At 47.6% G+C, this 19258-nt stretch overlaps 2 long non-coding RNA genes across 7 annotated transcripts; one reads left to right on the forward strand and one right to left on the reverse strand.

The window, feature by feature from the left end:
- The first annotated feature begins 741 nt into the window (after positions 1-741).
- On the forward strand, positions 742-18973 carry LOC147350920 (uncharacterized). Of its 6 annotated transcripts, none has more exons than XR_015146970.1 (4): positions 742-943; positions 2477-2573; positions 5708-5736; positions 11192-12155. It is a non-coding gene; the product is annotated as an uncharacterized LOC147350920 (long non-coding RNA). The 6 variants fall into 6 exon arrangements; XR_015146971.1 differs by lacking the exon at positions 11192-12155 and adding an exon at positions 6748-6872; XR_015146973.1 differs by lacking the exons at positions 5708-5736; positions 11192-12155 and adding an exon at positions 6748-6880 and having other exon boundaries at positions 743-943.
- On the reverse strand, positions 3948-11294 carry LOC147350921 (uncharacterized). The gene is made up of 2 exons (XR_015146975.1): positions 11173-11294; positions 3948-6922 (listed from the first exon to the last, which is right to left on the reverse strand). It is a non-coding gene; the product is annotated as an uncharacterized LOC147350921 (long non-coding RNA).
- Positions 18974-19258: the final 285 nt, after the last annotated feature.

Genomic DNA, 19258 nt, shown 5'->3' on the forward strand with positions numbered 1-19258 from the left:
AAGAGCCCCCTGGAGGGAGGCATGGCAACCCACTCCAGTGTTCTTGCCAGGAGAATCTCAGGGACAGGATCCTGGCAGGCTACTGTCCATGGGGTCGCAAAGAGTCGAACACGACTGAAGTGAAGTAGCGTGCACGCCAGCGCTAGTTCAAGGAAGCAAAAAAAGGAAGATGCAAGGAAAGGAATGAAAAGCAGGGGATGTAGGAAAATAGAACAAGCTCTCAACAAAACACTATTACCATCTCAAGCACAGTCGTGTATTGCTTAATACTTGTAAGTTACATGGAAAAATCACGGTACTTGTAAATACTTGTAATTGACGGTAGAAAGAAACACATTCTTGCTTCAAAACCACCTGGATCTAAGACAGGGCATCACCCCTTGTACAGACAAGCTTCTTTCTGGTTCCCTGAAGTTCTGAGGTAAAGGTGGAAGAGAAAGACGGGAGCTTGGCGGAGGGGTAGTAGGTGAGCGTGATGTCTGAACAGAGGGACCGGGAGGCGAGCTGAGAACTGAGTGGGCCTTGCAGAGAGAGGAGCCCGCTCTCGGGGGGTGGAGAGACCAGGGACAATCTCTCATTTCTTTCGGGCTGTGGTTTTGTTCTCTTGCCTCCATTATTACTGTTGTGCCCTGAGAGTAGGGAGAAAACTAACTGGAAGTTTCTTGAGTGATGACTGAGCACACGTGCTCAGTTGCCTACAGCTGAGCTCAGTTGAGGGGCAGCGTGGGGATGCACCTGGGGTGGGGGTGGTCCTCGAGCTGTGGAGCACCGCCCCAGCAAGGCCGGGTGTGGGGGGTGGGGTGGGGCGTGGGCCACACAAGGCCCTGAAACCCAGCCGGGCCCTGCGGGGCTCCTGGGCGCTTAAGCCCTTCTGTGTCCCCATTTCTTGGTTAAAGGAAAGAGGCTTCATTCAGCCCGAATGACCTTACCTGAGTTCCAACAGGTAAGTTCAAATAAATGCTGACTAGGGAAGGGAGGCGGAGAAGGCAATGGCACCCCACTCCGGTACTCTTGCCTGGAAAATCCCATGGATGGAGAAGTCTGGTGGGCTGCAGTCCATGGGGTCGCTAAGAGTTGGACACGACTGAGCGACTCCCCTTTCACTTTTCACCTTCATGCATTGGAGAAGGAAATGGCAACCCACTCCAGTGTTCTTGCCTGGAGAATCCTAGGGACGGGGGAGCCTGGCGGGCTGCCGTCTCTGGGGTCGCACAGAGTCGGACACAACTGAGTGACTTAGCAGCAGCAGGGAAGGGAGGGGATGTGAAAACAAGGGAGGAACCATGCAGAAGCAGAGCAGCTGTGGGGCAGGGTCTCTGTCCCCCCCACCCCCAAGGGTTACCCAGAACACTACCTTTGAGCTGGTTTGAAGGTGCAGAAACCCCCACCAGGTGGGAGAAGTTAACGGTATGCTGCCTGCAAGCACTTAGACCCCAGACAGGTTAGAACCAGAATGTTGATGGCATTGCTGGCCCAAATCTTGGCTTTCTCTGCCCACCAAAGCTGAATGAAAAAATATGGAGACAAAGTTTGGAGGAAATAGAAAGGTGGCTTCAATCCTCAGCCACAGAGAGGCGAACACGGTGGGCTCGTGGCTCAAGAGCTGTGCCCGCCGTGAGGAGCCCAGGGGCTTCCATGAGAACAGGGCTCGCAGCAGCTGGTGAGGGGGAGTAAAGGTGTTCGGCTCTTGCTGTCTTCGTGTTGCGTTGCTTCAAAGACAGTCACAGGCTGGCGTCAGTAACCCGGTAATTGAGCCTGGCTGTTCGGTGGCTCTGTGGCCTTCTTTCTCACGTGTAACTACAAGCGGAAGGGTGTTGTAAGCATAAACACTAGGAATGCAGGAAAGTAAACAGATACAGACATGCAGAGTTAGGAGCAGTTAAAGTAAAAAGAAAAAAACTAGGAATGTTCAGGCCTCTTCTCTTTATCTTCTTTGTTCTCAGGATTGGGAAAGTAAAACACTCATTCCTCTCTTTACTCCGTCACTGCAACAACGGTCCCCACTCGCCGTCACCACAGCACCAGTCCATCAGAAGGACGTGCACGGCTGATCACGCCTTCTGTGAACCATTACTATAAAGCTCCCCACCGCCCCTTCCAGGTCTTACACCAGTTCTGAGGGCATGAGGCCACTGTGGCACCCTCTGCCTGGCAAAGCAATAAAACTACTGTACATCACCCCAGACTCTGTCTCTGAGATTTAATTCCGTGGCTGGTACAGGGACCAGATTCAGCTTCAGCCCCTGCAGCCCACCTGGCAGGGTCTCCATGGGGTCACTAAAAGGGAGGGATTTCCAGAAAGAGAGACCCCTGTGCAGGGGGAGGGTTAGTGAGACGTGGTGGTAGTGATGATTTTAGAGTCTGCTGTTTCCTGGGGAAGGCGCAGGAGAGCAGAAACGGTAAACTGAATGTGAGGTTTGTGAGAACTCTCCTCTGTGGTCCCTGACTCTGAGAGTAAGCTTGACACTCTTTGCAGAGATGCTGCCTGGACCAGACTTTTGGAAAGCGTCAAAGAAAAATATCATGAAGCCCCAAGTGAATATACTGCATCTTAAGAAGTCCGTAATTCCCTGGTAAGTGAAGGAAGCAGGATGTAAAACAGTATTTGGAGATGCCATTTTTTAGATGTCAGATCAGATCAGATCAGTCACTCAGTTGTGTCCAACTCTTTGCGACCCCATGAATCGCAGCACACCAGGCCTCCCTGTCCATCACCAACTCCCGGAGTTCACTCAAACTCACGTCCATCAAGTCAGTGATGCCATCCAGCCATCTCATCCTCTGTCGTCTCCTTCTCCTCTTGCCCCCAATCCCTCCCAGCATCAGAGTCTTTTCCAATAAGTCAACTCTTCGCATGAGGTGGCCAAAGTACTATATGCCCATATCTGGGCTTCCTGGGTGGCTCAGTGGTAAAGAATCTACATGCCAATGCAGGAGATGTGGGTTCTATCCCTGAGACAGGAAAATTCCCTGGAGTAGGAAATGGGAACCGACTCCAGTATTCTTGCCTGAGGAATTCCATGGACAGAGGAGCCTGCTGGGCCACAGTACATGGGGTTGCAAAAGAGTCAGGCATGACTAAGTGACTGAGCACACGTGCACAGCCACGTCTGTATGCTCTAAATATGCTTGTGCGTGTACACACAGATGTATACAGGGCACCACATCTGTGTGCTCTAAATATGCTTGTGCGTGTACACACAGGTGTATACAGGGCACCACATCTGTGTGCTCTAAATATGCTTGTATGTGTACACACAGATGTATACAGGGGCACCACGTCTGTATGCTCTAAATATGCTTGTATGTGTGCACACCGATGTATACAGGGCACCACGTCTGTATGCTCTAAATATGCTTGTATGTGTACACACAGATGTATACAGGGGCACCACGTCTGTATGCTCTAAATATGCTTGTATGTGTACACACCGATGTATACAGGGCACCACGTCTGTATGCTCTAAATATGCTTGTATGTGTACACACCGATGTATACAGGGCACCACGTCTGTATGCTCTAAATATGCTTGTGCATGTACACACAGGTGTATACAGGGGCACCACGTCTGTATGCTCTAAATATGCTTGTATGTGTACACACCGATGTATACAGGGCACCACGTCTGTATGCTCTAAATATGCTTGTATGTGTACACACCGATGTATACAGGGGCACCACGTCTGTATGCTCTAAATATGCTTGTATGTGTACACACCGATGTATACAGGGCACCACGTCTGTATGCTCTAAATATGCTTGTGCGTGTACACACAGGTGTATACAGGGACATACGTGGCAAATGTTCATTTAAGTCACTCTCTCTGGATGGCTGGAGTATAAACACTCTTCTGATCAGGAAGAGAAGCCTTTGGCCCAGGACTCACTTTCTGAAAGGGCATTGAAAGTCACATTTCTAATGTCACCAAAAGAAGGTATTTATTACTTTTAACACCAAAAGTTTTATTGCCAGAATTTTATTGTCGTGGCATGGAGTAGAGACAGTACCAGTTTGAATGCGGAATGTTTGAGAAGTGTGTTTCCAGCCAGTGACCCTCAGCTCCTCTGCAGCCCCGGTCCGCTGCTAGAAGCTGAGTTCCTGAGTGGACGCCCGGAAACACTCCTAGGGGTCCAGGATTTCTGCCTCCTCCACAAAGCATTTTTCCTCCACTTTCTCCCAGTTTTCCTACAGCAGACATGACACAAACCAGACAGAGGATCAGAAAACCTGGGTTGGAGTCCAAGCTTCAACACAGATTGATTTGTGTCATTGGGGTAAATTAACTTCTCCAAGTCTCTGCCTCTAAAAATGGAGATATTCGTGACTACCCTAGGATTTCCTGAGGAATTTAGCCAGATGATACATACATATAAATGTATATAAATATAAACAAAACCAGGTGATGTGCAGTAAGTCCTGAACTCTCAAACAAACGCAAGGTGGGGTGGTCTGTCTCGGAGAGTCCCGCAGAGAGAAGAGCTTGGCAGGCTACAGTCTATAGGGTCACAGAAAGTCGGACATGACTGAAGCGACTTAGCACATACACAGTTTATTTAAATCAGTCCTGTATTAAACAAAACTGTAAACATGTTTAAAGCTAAATAGCTAAGTCCTCTAAAACAAAAACAGGCAAACTGGGAGACTAGGGCAAGAATGAGCGGGCCTCTCACAGGGCATTCAGCTGCCCTCCCTGGGGGCTAGGACCGTTCTGCGCCCGAGGTGGGAGAGGCAGCTTAGTTCTGAGGAAGAAGCTCCGCCGGTGGTCCAGTGGCTACGATGTCACCTTCCAATGCAGGGGTGCAGGCAGCCCTAAAATCCTGCAGGCCTCGTGGGCAAAAACAAAACATAAAGCAGAAGTGATGTTGTAACAAATTCAATAAAGACTTTAAAAATGGTTCACATTAAAAAAAAAAGTTCCAACCCCAAAGCACTCCAGGGCTCCAGCTGTGTGGCCGACCCTTCACTAGACCTAGGAATCTGGAAGCTCAGATCCGTGCTGACGTCTCCTAGGAGGAGAGAGGAGCGGAATCTTTAGAGAAGTGCTGTCCAGCAGGCAGAAGCAGCAGCTGAAAGACTGTCCTTTGTTTCTCTCGTCCCTCAATGGACCTGAATCAAAATCCAATTCATGACCCCCGCCTGGACTTCTCAACCCCCTCTTCTCCCCCCCACATTCAGCCTGAACCCCCACTCTCAACAGCCTGTCAGAAACCACACCCCCAAATACTCCTCCTGTGCCCAGCCTGTGTGGCTTCTACTCCCTCCCCTCCCCTCTGTGGTTTGCTGTGCTCTTTGTTTCTATCACTTACGGCAAAAGCCCCTGCACCTCTCCCTTCAGGGTAAGGCTTCCCAAGCTCCTCTTACGATTTTGATCACAAAAAGCCTAGCATCCGGTGTTTTAAAGGGTAAGCTGGGGGACTTCCCTCATGGTCCAGAGGTTGTGATTTTCCCTTCCACTGCAAGGAGGGGTGTGTGGGGGTCTTCCCTAGTCAGGGAACTAAGATCCCACATGCTGAGCAGCCAAAAAACGAAAACACAAAGCAGAGGCAACATTTTAAACAAACAGAGACTTTACAAATGATCTACATGAAAAAAAAAAATTTAAACCTTAAAAAAAAAAAAGGTAGGTTGGGCTGGGACTGAGCGCCAGGGTGGCTGAGCAGAAGGAAAATGCTGGTGATTTACTAGACTGCTCTCCCTCTGTTTAGCAATGAACGCTGGGTCCCGGAATGTTCAGGTATTATCTGGTGTTCACTGTGTATGTCTCTGCCTTTGTGTAATGTACATTGTCTTCGGTGATTTGAGTGGGAGAGGGAAGTCTGTGGACACTCCCACCAAGGAAAACGTAACACACACTTGCTCACTTGTGTTGTGATGACAGCCATCATTTAAAAAGCACATACGTGGCTACCTTCAACATGCTGATGTTTCAGTTTGGGTATTTTCTGCTATACGCAGTCACAGAGTAAAAACAGTCCTTCTCCCACCAGTGGGCCCAGGGCAAGGATTGCAGCGGAACCCGGAGAGGCTGGTGGCGAGGTCTGTGCTGTGAGCTTTACTTGGGGAAATCAGTAAGCGCGGTGCAATGCCAGCTTCCCCTTGGGAGGAGTGTTTCACAAGAGGTGGCGCAGCGATGACAGCCTGGTTCTTTTGAACGCATGCCTAATTTTTTTTGGCAAACTGTACAATCTGCGATTGTTCCTGTGATTGGTATAGGCTTAGAACTATCTCCAAAAGCCTTGGAGTCCAGCCAAACGTCATTCAGATTTCTTTGTGGGATATGATTCCAAACGAGCAGGAAGGATAGAAGAAGCTTTCAGAAACACCAGGACATCTGCACTAAGCACCAACACTCAGGGACTGGACAGGGCATCAGGGGTGAGCAGTGGACGGAACGCACAGGCAGGTCTGGCTCAGCCCCTTGCGGGGTCACTGCTCCTTACTCCTGGGTCCTGGTGCGAACGGTCTTGTTCGTGCCCTCCGAGAGTCTGTTTCCCCAGCCTGTGGAAGCTCTGTAATCAAATCCCCTGACCTTCACAGTCAGATTCCCCAGGAGTCCCCAGTCCCTTTGCTGGCTTACTAGGCTGGGATATCTGTCAGTCAGATTCTCCAGGAGTTCCCAGTCCCTTTGCTGGCTCCCTAGGCTGGGATATCTGTTGTCGGGCCTAGGCCCTTTGCATCACTGTGAGAACTTCTCTAGTATCATCGTTCTCCAGTTTGCTAGTTGCCCACCTGGTTTCTATGGCAGGGCTGATGGTGACCTCCTCCAAGAGGACTCCGGGAGATGGTGACGGACAGGAAGGCCTGGCATGCTGCAGTCCACGGGGTCGAAAAGGGTCCGATGCGGCTGAGTGACTGAACAACAGTAACGGAGCAGAGTTTCCCTGGAGAGGTGGGAGCGGATCAAAGCTTGCCTGGAGCGGCTTTAAAGAGGGGAAGAAGAGAAGCAAGTCAGTGAGAAAGGGGTACCGGTGCAGACAAGAGTTGTTGTTTTTTTTTTAAGTGGAGGAGGGTGGTCAGAGAGATCTAAATACATTTTTTATAGGAAAATAACATCATATTTGTATGATGATGGGCATGACCCTGGAGAAGGAATGTGAAGAGTGAAATTGTTAGCTGCTCAGTCGTGTCTAATTCTTTGTGACCCCATGGGCTGTAGCCTACCAACCAGGTTCCCTGTCTATGGAATTCTCCAGGCAAGAATACTTGAATGAGTAACCATTCCCTTCTCCAGGGGATCTTCCCAACCCAGGGATCAAATCCAGGTCTCCTGCATTGCAGGCAGATTCTTTACCATCTAAGCCACTTAGACGGGAAGCCCAGAAACAGGAATATTAAACAGACACGGCACATAGTTATGTTGACCAAATATGGCTGATGAGTATTGGGTAAGAAAAAGTTTTCCTCTACCCTCTTGAGTTGAGTAGTGACGGGGCATGTGAACTAAATTAATGCAAGACAACAGGAGAAAAGGCCAGTTTTCTTTTCTACACAGAAGAAAAGAGATAATGTTACTCAAAGGTGTGGTTAGAACTGGTAGCTCATAGTCCATCTTAATAGGCGGAGAGGGGGGGACCAAAGGGCACTTATCTAAAATCAAAGATAAATGGGCTCTTCAGGAAATATGTATCTTTGTGATAAGGTCTCTTTCAGTTCAGTTCAGTCACTCAGTCGTGTCCGACTCTTTGCGACCCCATGAATCACAGCACGCCAGGCCTCGCTGTCCATCACCAACTCCCGGGGATCACTCAAACTCATGTCCATAGAGTCGGTGATGCCATCCAGCCATCTTATCCTCTGTTGTCCTCTTCTGTTCCTGTTCCCAATCCCTCCCAGCATGAGGGTCTTTTCCAATCAGTCAACTCTTCTCATGAGGTGGCCAAAGTATTGGAGTTTCAGCTTCAACATCAGTCCTTCCAATGAACACCCAGGACTGATCTCCTTTAGGATGGATTGGTTGGATCTCCTTGCAGTCCAAGGGACTCTCAAGAGTCTTCTCCAACACCACAGTTCAAAAGCATCAATTCTTCGGCACTCAGCTTTCTTCACAGTCCAACTCTCACATCCATACATGACCACTGGAAAAACCATAGCCTTGACTAGACGGACCTTTGTTGGCAAGGTAATATCTCTGCTTTTCAATATGCTATCTAGGTTGGTCATAACTTTCCTTTCAAGGAGTAAGCATCTTTTAATTTCATGGCTGTAATCACCATCTGCAGTAATTTTGGAGCCCCCTAAAATAAAGTCTGACACTGTTTCCACTGTTTCCCCATCTATTTCCCATGAAGTGATGGAACCAGATGCCATGATCTTCATTTTCTGAATGTTGAGCTTTAAGCCAACTTTTTCAGTCTCCTCTTTCACTTTCATCAAGAGGCTTTTTAGTTCCTCTTCACTTTCTGCCATAAGGGTGGTGTCATCTCCATATCTGAGGTTCTTGATATTTCTCCCGGCAATCTTGATTCCAGCTTGTGTTTCTTCCAGTCCAGCGTTTCTCGTGATGTACTCTGCATATAAGTTAAATAAGCAGGGTGACAATATACAGCCTTGACATACTCCTTTTCCTATTTGGAACCAGTCTGTTGTTCCATGTCCAGTTCTAACTGTTGCTTCCTGACCTGCATACAGGTTTATCAAGAGGCAAGTCAGGTGGTCTGGTATTCCCATCTCTTTCAGAATTTTCCATAGTTTATTGTGATCCACACAGTCAAAGGCTTTGGCATAGTCAATAAAGCAGAAATAGATGTTTTTCTGGAACTCTTTTGCTTTTTCCATGATCCAGCAGATGTTGGCAATTTGATCTCTGGTTCCTCTGCCTTTTCTAAAACCAGCTTGAACATCAGGAAGTTCACAGTTCACATACTGCTGATGCCTGGCTTGGAGAATTTTGAGCATTACTTTACTAGCATGTGAGATGAGTGCAATTGTGTGGTAGTTTCGAGCATTCTTTGGCATTGCCTTTCTTTAGGATTGGAATGAAAACTGACCTTTTCCAGTCCTGTGGCCACTGCTGAGTTTTCCAAATTTGCTGGCATATTGAGTGCAGCACTTTCACAGCATCATCTTTCAGGATTTGAAAGAGCTCAACTGGAATTCCATCACCTCCACTAGCTTTGTTCGTAGTGATGCTTTCTAAGGCCCACTTGACTTCACATTCCAGGATGTCTGGCTCTAGGTCAGTGATCACACCATCGTGATTATCTGGGTCGTGAAGATCTTTTTTGTACAGTTCTTCTGTATATTCTTGCCACCTTTTCTTAATATCTTCTGCTTCTGTTAGGTCCATACCATTTCTGTCCTTTATCAAGCTCATCTTTGCATGAAATGTTTCCTTGGTATCTCTAATTTTCTTGAAGAGATCTCTAGTCTTTCCCATTCCGTTGTTTTCCTCTATTTCTTTGCATTGATCGCTGAAGAAGGCTTTCTTATCTCTTCTTGCTATTCTTTGGAACTCTGCATTCGGATGCTTATATCTTTCCTTTTTTCCTTGTTTTTCGCTTCTCTTCTTTTCACAGCTATTTGTAAGGCCTCCCCAGACAGCCATTTTGCTTTTTTGCATTTCTTTTCCGTAGGGATGGTCTTGATCCCTGTCTCCTGTACAGTGTCACGAATCTCTGTCCATAGTTCATCAGGCACTCTGTCTATCAAATCTAGTCCCTTAAATCTATTTCTCACTTCCACTGTATAATCATAAGGGATTTGATTTAGGTCATACTTGAATGGTCTAGTGGTTTTCCCCACTTTCTTCAATTTAAGTCTGAATTTGGTAATAAGGAGTTCATGGTCTGAGCCACAGTCAGCTCCTGGTCTTGTTTTCACTGACTGTATAGAGCTTCTCCATCTTTGGCTGCAAATATAATCAATCCGATGTCAGTATTGGCCATCTGGTGATTCCATGTGTAGAGTCTTCTCTTGTGTTGTTGGAAGAGGGTGTTTGCTATGACCAGTGCACATTCTCTTGGATGTAGCCAAGCAAAAAATACCCATTTGTGGATGTGACTAGTGATAGAAGCAAGGTGCGATGCTGTAAAGACCAATATTGCATAGGAACCTGGAATGTCAGGTCCATGAATCAAGGCAAATTGGAAGTGGTCAAACAGGAGATGGCAAGAGTGAACGTCAACATTCTAGGAATCAGTGAACTAAAATGGACTAGAATGGGTGAATTTAACTCAGATGACCATTATATCTACTACTGTGGGCAGGAATCCCTCAGAAGAAATGGAGTGGCCATCATGGTCAACAAGAGAGTCCGAAATGCAGTACTTGGATGCAATCTCAAAAACGACAGAATGATCTCTGTTCGTTTCCAAGGCGAACCATTCAATATCACAGTAATCCAAGTCTATGCGCCAACCAGCAACGCTGAAGAAGCTGAAGTTGAACAGTTCTATGAAGACCTACAAGACCTTTTAGAACTAACACCCAAAAAAGACGTCCTTTTCATTATAGGGGACTGGAATCCAAAAGCAGGAAGGCAAGAAACACCTGGAGTAACAGGCAGATTTGGCCTTGGAGTATGGAATGAAGGTCTCTTTAGGTGATCTCTTATCCCAGTGATTCCATCTCTGGTGATACAAGTTGTGAGACTCCCCGGGAGGGGATTTATGACTCCTGAGTTCTTCGGCAAGGCTTTGCTTTTGGACAGATAAGGAGAGTTCAGGGTTCCTGCCTTTAGATTGTCAAGTGACTTTGGCTCCAGTGGTGTTAATGCCACAGTGGCCTGTTCTATACGGGAGTCTGTGGGACAGTGACTGTTAGTTAAAAGCAGCCAAGCTCCACAGGCCTTCAGGAGAAAAGTCATTTCCTGGTGTCATACTTCCAGATTTCTTCTCCTTCTCTGCCAAGGTGATGACCTCGGCTAAGTGAAATGGTCATCTCCAATAGTGGGTCAGCTTCAGTGTCTCCTCTTCAGTGGGCAAACGTCCTTTGCCTCAGAGACCTAGAGTTAACTGTCTCACTGATACATTAAACCTGCAGGGTTTGCATTTGTGGGTTAAGTTTAGAAACTGCGTACATTCATTTTCAGGAGAATTTGGCATATTAGAAGATTTAACAGATTCTAGTTTAAAATGTGTCACTGAATCGGGGGTATGGGCTGTGATTTTAAGTTGAAATCTCTCTCACTTTGTAAGAAGCATGAAAACACTAAGAGAATCTTAAGACTCACCAGGCTTTCTCCCTTACAGCTTTGCTGCTGCTGCTGCTGCTGCTAAGTCATGTCAGTTGTGTCCGACTCTGTGCGACCCCGTAGACGGCAGTCCATGGGCTCCCCTGTCCCTGGGACTCTCCAGGCAAGAACACTGGAGTGGGTTGCCATTTCCTTCTCCAATGCATGAAAGTGAAAAGTGAAAGTGAAGTCGCTCAGTCGTGTCCGACTCCTAGCAACCCCATGGACTGCAGCGCACCAGACTCCTCCGTCCATGGGATTTTCCAGGCAAGAGTACTGGAGTGGGGTGCCATTGCCTTCTCCCCCTTACAGCTTTACTGGGATGTAATTGACATAGCTGCTCAGTCATGCCTGACTCCTCGGCCCCATAGAGTGTAGCCCGCCAGGCCTCTCTGTCCATGGGATTCTCCAGGCAAGAGTACTGCGTGGGTTGCATGCCCTCCTCCAGGGGATCTTCCCAGCCCAGGGATTGAACCTGTGTCTCCTGCATTGGCAGGCAGATTATTTACCGTCTGAGCTACGAGGAGTAGGGGAGTAAGACACCCAGCACAATCATTCGACTTACATATATCATGAAATGATTATGACAACAAGTTAGGGAGCATCCATCTTCTCATTTAGCACCAGTATGGTAAGTTGAAATTTCTAGATTTATGAAACTTAAGTTTTAAATCTTATTAAGGGGAGCTTTGTTAATCAGGAAATTGACTGTTTATTATTATCCATTATTCGTTTCCTCATCCATCTCTAAGGTGACTTGTAATAAGAGAGAACCATTTGTAAACTTTAAAAGCTTAAGGAAGAACTATGTTTTTCTATTTGGCTTTAGCTAATTGAACATGGATGTTAAAAATACATCTTTCTGAATGTTTTTCTGGGCAAAAGAATAACACAGGTGGCCCTCAGGGTCATAAAAAGCCCATTGACAGTTCTGTGTATAATTTTATCTCATACCCTCAGGGTCATAAAAAGCCCCATTGACAGTTCTGTGTGTAATTTTATCTCATACCCACATTTACGTAGGGATTGTTTTCTGTCCTTTTAAAGATTTTATTTATTTTTAATTGGAGGATAATTGCTTTACAGTATTGTATTGGTTTCTGCCAAACATCGACATAAATCAGCCACAGGCACACACACACCTCTCCCCTCTGTGTTGGATGTCCCTCCCACCCCCCACCCCTCTAGGTTAACAAAGGTCTAGGAACCAGCAGGAACCCCAAGGCGGTAGCTGGGGTACGGTGCATGCAGACACTTCTAAGAGTTCTAGAGTTGCTTTCTGAAAAGTGTCACATATTCAGAGTGAATTGGACTAAAGTTGTCAAATCTTGATTTATTATCTTTGAAACTAGGTGTCAGTGATCATAAGATGGTTTGAGGGATTTCCCTGGTGATCCAGTGGTTAGACTTTGTACTTCCATTTCAAGGGCATGGGTTTGATTCCTGGTCTGGGAACCAGGATCCCATCAGCTGCAAAATAAAATAAAAGCAATGATATGTATCTATAAACATTTTTTTTAATTAAAAACTTATTTCAGCTAAATATATACATTAATATATTTATAATATATTAAATTATAAATATATTAGCATAAAAACATATTTATATATTTATTAATAGTATAATATTATTTAAATGTATTGAATATACCATAAATATATTAGATATAAATATGTTAACATAAATAATATATATTTAGCTCAAAACATGCATATGTATGTGTGTGTGTGTGTATATATATACACACATATACAACACACAGAGAAATGGAAATGAAGGTTCAACAGTGATAAAACTCTGGCCTACCAAATTGCTCCAGAGCTTTAGAAAAAAAAATTAGCGGAGTTCTGAAGGCGTGAACTGCGTGGAGGCCAAAGGCACGTGTGATGGGAGCTGGTCTCTGTGAGACAGGCGCTCCAGGGCCGCCTGCTGAGGTCGTCACGTGACGGTATTTCTTGGCTCATTTGGATCGAAGAAGTAGAAATTTGAAGCTTATAAACATTGTCTCTAATAAATACCTCTCGTGGACAATAAGATCATTCAGCTCTCTATAGCTGCCCTAAGTTGATCTAGTAACTTATAAAGTTTAACAAGAGAGAAACAATAAAAAAGCATTTAACATTTACTAAGGGCTCAGCCATGTCCCAGGAACTATCTTAAGCTCTTCACAGGCAAGTGTTAACTCCTTCAGTCCCCACATCCTTTGAGGTGGATGTTAATATTATCCCCATTTAACCTGTGCTGAGCCAGAAGGGATGGAGTCACATGTCTCATATTGCACAGCCAGTCAGCGGCAGCACAGAGACAGGACCCCGGGGCCCCTGACCCTCCACCCGCCCCCCAGATGGGCTACGGTCACGACCGGCACCACCACCATCTTTCATGCCAGCCCTGCAGCTGCACAGGCTTCCCTGGTGGCTCAGAAGGTGAAGAATCTGCCTGCAATGCAGGAGATGTGGGTTTGACCCCTCGGTCAGGAAGATCCCCCGGAGGGGGAAATGACTACCCACTCCAGGATTCTTGCCTGGAGAATCCCACAGACAGAGGAGCCTGGCAGGCTACAGTCCATGGGGTTGCAAAAAGTTGGACACGACGGAGTGACTAACACACACTCAAGTCTGCACGAGACGAATTCTCGCAGGTTGGTCCTCTAGAGGGTGGAGGAGGATTGTTTTTCCAGGTTAGGAGAGCTGATGAGGGACTAGCACCACTGCTGGCAAAGTAAACATTGAAAGACTCAGGGAGAAGCCAGCCTTCCCTCTAGTGGTGCAGAAATGGCTTGTGACTCCACGTGGAACTTCCACATGCCACTCAAAGAAGAAACAAGCAAAAGGAATATTTCAAGGCGGCATAGTCACCATCTATTTGTAGGTTTTTTCTTCTTTGATTGAGTGTGCAGTTTAGCTCAGAGCACCTGGACTGGGTGAAGATGGTGTGAGTGACCACAGACCCCAAAGCCTGATGCTTTGCGATGGAAACCAAGGCTCCCATCTGCAGGGAGCTCAGGGGCGGCTTGCTTTTGTCCAATGACTCACAATCTTGAAGACGCTCTCTCTCCACTTCTGACGGATTCCCCATAAATGGTCTTTCACACTTGGGTTTTCAGTTCTTATAATTCCCAAGTCAAACAGTTAATCATCTTTAAACAAATACTAAGCTGACTTTGAAGAACCATTACCTGAAGAAATTCTTTATGAGATTAAAAAAAAGAAAAGGATTTAGTAAAAATCATTCACAACACTTCTAATTTATTGTTTCATGAAGCTGAATTTTCAGACATAGGGTCTCTTTAAAAAGTGTAGCTAGGGAATTCCCTGGTGTCAGTGGCTAGGACTTGGTCCTTTCACTGCAGGGGCCCAGGGTTCAATCCCTGGTTGGGGAACTAAGATCTGACAAGCTGCACAGTGCAGCAAAAAAAAAAAAAACACAAATAAAATAACACATGTATCCATTTCTACCTACACCAGTATCAAGAAAACACTGAATTATCAAACTTCCCAGGCTTCCCTGGTGGCTCAGAGGGTAAAGAATCTGCCTGCAATGCTAGAGACCCAGCTTCAGTCCCTGGGTGGGGAAGATCCCCTGGAGGAGGAAATGGCAACCCACTCCAGGATTCTTGCCTGGGAAATCCCATGGACAGAGGAGGCTGGTGGACCACAATCCATGGGGTCCCAAAAGAGCTGGACACGACTGAGTGGCTAAACAACAGCAGCAATAATGGAGATGCTTCTGGGATTTACAACCGGCCGGTCAGCTTGAGAGAAACAGCAAGTATCTGGTGACTCTGGGCAAAGGGGATGTGTCTTTCAAAATGTTTTCTTCTTGTGACCCTTTTTTTGTGGGGGGTGTTCTTTTTTTTTTCATTTAAACTAGTTTCTGTTTTTTGAGAGAAGGCTCAGTGAGACACATGGTCAAATACAAATATTAGAGAAATGTTTTTTTTCTCCACCGCCTCCTTCCCTTCTATCCCCCAGAGGTAATCTCTGTATATACTTGCCTTTTAAAGAAAAATATTCATGTTGCACAACCCAGTGTCTGGATCCAAGTTTTTAAAAAGTGAAAGACAAATGCTTCCAAGGAACTGCCCCACTCTCTTCTCTTTTTGAAAATATCAGCCATTGGTTCCACCAGACTCTTGGAAAGATTAACCGATATCACAGCTTAAGATATCTTTTTCTACTCCTGTACAGCACAGGGAACTCTGCTCAGTGTTATGTGGCAGCCTGGATGGGAGGGGAGTTTGGGGGAGAATGAAGTGAAAGAGTCGCTCAGTTGTGTCTGAGTCTTTGTGACCCTGTGGGCTACACAGTCCATGGAATTCCCCAGGCCAGAATACGGGAGTGGGTAGCCGTTCCCTTCCCAGGGGATCTTCCCAACCCAGGTCTCCCGCATTGCGGGCAGATTCTTTATCAGCTAAGCCACAAGGGAAAGCCCATCTGTGGGAAAACGTATACACGTGTGTGTAGGTCTGAGTCCCTTTGCTGTTCACCTGAAAACTGTCACAATATTGTTAACCAGCTTTACCCCAATATGAAATAAAACGTTAAAAATGAAATCTTTCTCTAACTACATCAGATAATGTCTTCACATTCACTCAATCTTGGAAGAGATCAATACATGTTGATTGATCAAATAAGTTGTTTTTGGGTCACTAAAGAGCCGTTCAATGAGAAAATAGTAAATAAGCATATAGCCATCACTCTTAACTTCCCTTACCACATGAAGGATGTTCTAATGTTTATGCGTGCTCAGTCGCGTAGTCGTGTCCGACTCTGCGACCCCGTGGACTGTAGCCTGCCTGGCTCCTCTGTCCCTGGGATTCCCCAGGCAAGAATACTGGAGCGGGTTGCCATTCCCTTCTCCAGGGGATCTTCCCGACCCAGGGATCGAACCCGAGTCTCCTGCATTGACAGGCAGGTTCTTTACCACTGAGCCACCTGGGAAGCCCATACAAAATAAAAAGCTTTTAAAAAGAAATGTAGGTTCCCTGCTTAAGACGCGTATTTTGGGAACGGAAGAAAGAAAGGATCATAAAGGAAAAATAAAAAGAAGGCAGGAAAGGACAGGAAGGAAAAGCAAGGGCCAGCAGGAGAAAGAGTCGGGATCAACATTTTTTCGTCCTGGAGATGATCCTCGGGCTCCAGGCTCAGCGGGTACGTGTTTCAGGACCTGCTTCTCCCTCCTGCGGCTCGGCCTTTGGCCATTTCATTCCTTATTAGCACCTTCCCCAGGAAGAAGAGCAGAGCCACCGAAGCTCAGATCTGTCGATTCTGCAGTTATCAGGTCTCGTCAAGACCGAGCTGGGAGAAGACAAGACGCAGCCAGAATAGGGGCTGGGGCTGCGTGTGGCTTTCCACTCGCTCTTTCTCATCTCTCTTGACTCGGACATCTCTGTGCCGGAGTCCGAGTCCTACGTGTCCACCTGCCCGCCATCCACTCATACTTAACCCTGGTCGACTGTCCTCAGTGGCCCTCCACTCCCTGTCCGGCGGCGGCTGAGTTTGCCCTTCCAACCAAAGTAAGGTCTTGATTGCCAGATTGTGCGGCCGTTTCCTAGTCCGTGAGTGGTACCGGCACTGTTGCTGCTCGGCCATCAAGTCACGTCCAGCTCGGTGTGACCCCACAGGCTGCAGCACGCCAGGCTCCTCTGTCCTTCAGTATCTCCCAGAGTTTGCTCAGATTCGTGTCCATTGTGTTGGTGATGCCTTCCAACCATCTCATCCTCTGCCACCTGCTTCTTCTGCCCTCAGTCTTTCCCATCCAGTGAGGACACTAGCAGTTACCCAACTCCACTTGCCTTCCCTCTGGGCTGTCCTAGCTTGGAGGCCATGCACCCAGCTGAAAGCCCACGTCCCCAGCCTCCTTGGCAACCAGAAGTGTCCAGTGAGATGCAGGTAGGATTATGCCTGGGGACAGGCATCCGGGAAGGTCACTGGGCGGGTCTTCTGGTAGCTTGAACCTGGCCAGAATCTCCTTTTCCACTCAAACCTGGGGACTTAAGATAATTAAGGAAACATTTTCCTAGGACTTAGAGAGTTCAGCCTGACGGAATTCTCCCTCTTCCCTAAAGCAGGTGTGGGATGTGTCCTGGCTGGGCGGGAGGGGCAGGTGTGGGCAGAGGAGAGTCTCCGGGTAAAACCTTGGGAATGACTCTGGCTTGTCCTTCCTGGTGGTGGGTGGCATGTCCAGAGACTGCAGAGCTGCCAGGAGTTGGGGGAGCAGGCGGGCGGGAGTCAGAGACAGAACCCCACCTTCAGAACCAGCCAAGGTCAGGCTGAAAGGGGGCGCCTCTTAGCCAAGACAGGAGGGAAACGCCCAGGTCTCTGACCTTGCTGGAGAGTCTGAGGGAGGCCGGGGTGGAGGAGCACCCTGCCGCCTCCTCCAGGGCCCGGATGCTGCCCCTTCAGCGGGGCTGGACCCGGTGGGCGGCCGCACAGGAACCCAGTGGCAAAGCCTCAGGAGGGTGCGCAGAGGTCACTGGCGAGGCCCCACCCCAGAGCAGGGCCCCAGGGCCCCGTGAGTCACCGTGGCATGGAGCACAGCCCTTGCTGGCCGGTTTCCCCCATGACGCATCTCCCCGGTGCGTGTGGTCACCACACAGGCTGGTCCGGGGGTTTGTGCCAAGTTTTCAGTCTTCTACAGGAGAGGCCGTCTTAGACACGAAGCGCGGCTAACAGACAACCCTCAGCAGAGCAGGGGAGTGTGCAGGAGTCGGGCAATTCCTACTTCTCTTCTGAGGCTCAGTTTCCTCAACTCTAAAATGGAAACAGTAAAGCTGCCGTGCTGTAACAACTAACTAAGGTCATGTATTTACAGCAGCAGATCTCAAACTTCATCCATCTGAAGAGCATTCATCTTGCTAAATTTTTATTAAATTAAAAAATTTAATTAAAAATAATCATTTATTCTTGTTAAAATACAGATGACAGAGGCCTGCCTCCAGAGTTTCTGATTTCATCGAGCCAGGTGGGGCCTGAGAATTTGCATTTTGAACAAATTCCCAGGTGCTGCTTCTGCTTGTTGGGGGGTTGCACTTCCAGGACCCCCACTGGAAAACACCGGGGCTCTTCTGGAGGCTTGTACACGCAGTGTTCACGAGTGCCCTTCCTTCTTCTTGTTCATGCAACGGGCGTCTATAACACGAGGCTTAGACTGATGACTCGATTTCTGGCACACATGCTATTAATAATCGCTTGGTCTTCTGATATCAGCCTGGTGTGCAAGTAAGTAGCTGCAATGTAATATAATCTTTCTAGGAATGATGTTGCTGTGTGGTCGCTCAGTCACGTCTGGCTTTTTGCAACACCATGGACTGTAGCCCTCCCAGGCTCCTCTGTCCATGGGATTTTCCAGGCAAGAACACTGGAGTGGTTGCCATTTCCTCCTCCGGGGCTCTTCCTGGGGATAGACCCTTCATCTACTGCATGTCTTGCATTGGCAGGCGGGTTCATTACCAGAGCCACCTGCGAAGCCTTCCAGGGATAGTACCAAAGTACCAGGCATAGTACCTTCCAGCTTAGTACCAAAGCTAATATTTGTGCAGACTCTCATGAGCATACTTACACTTGATCGTCACCAAGTCCTGGTTTTGCAGGAGAGGACGCCGAGGCTGAGAGAGCTTAAGGAACACGGTGAAACTCACGCAGCGGGCCCGCGGCTGAGCCCAGCCTCAGACACAGGCCTTCTGACCTTACAGCTGCGCTCTACCCACTGAGTGCAGCCAGCATGGCTTTCTGTTATTGCAAACTCGAAGGAAGGCAGGTCTACCCCCTTGCCATACACCTTTAATGAGGGGACTGATTTGCTGCCAAGTCCCTGAGCGCAAAGGCTTTATCGCTTCCAGCCCCAGGAGCAGCCAGAAAGTGTGGGTGTGGCTGGTTTGTCAGTGCTGTCCCGAGGCACGCTCGGCCCTAACCAAGGACTCCGCAGCAGCTCCTTCCATGAGAAATCCTGCCCTCCTGCGGACTTCACTCGAACAGGGATGCTCCCCCAAGGCCCCCATCCTCGAGGACTATGTTAGCGCTGATGTGTCGAGGAGGAAAGAGTTCAGAGCCACGTTCAATCAGGGAAACTGCTGAAAAGCAC

Source organism: Bos grunniens, chromosome 19 (assembly GCF_055505025.1).
Source record: "Bos grunniens cultivar Pamir isolate PY7600 chromosome 19, Bosgru_T2T1.0, whole genome shotgun sequence".
Taxonomy (NCBI): Eukaryota; Metazoa; Chordata; class Mammalia; order Artiodactyla; family Bovidae; genus Bos; species Bos grunniens.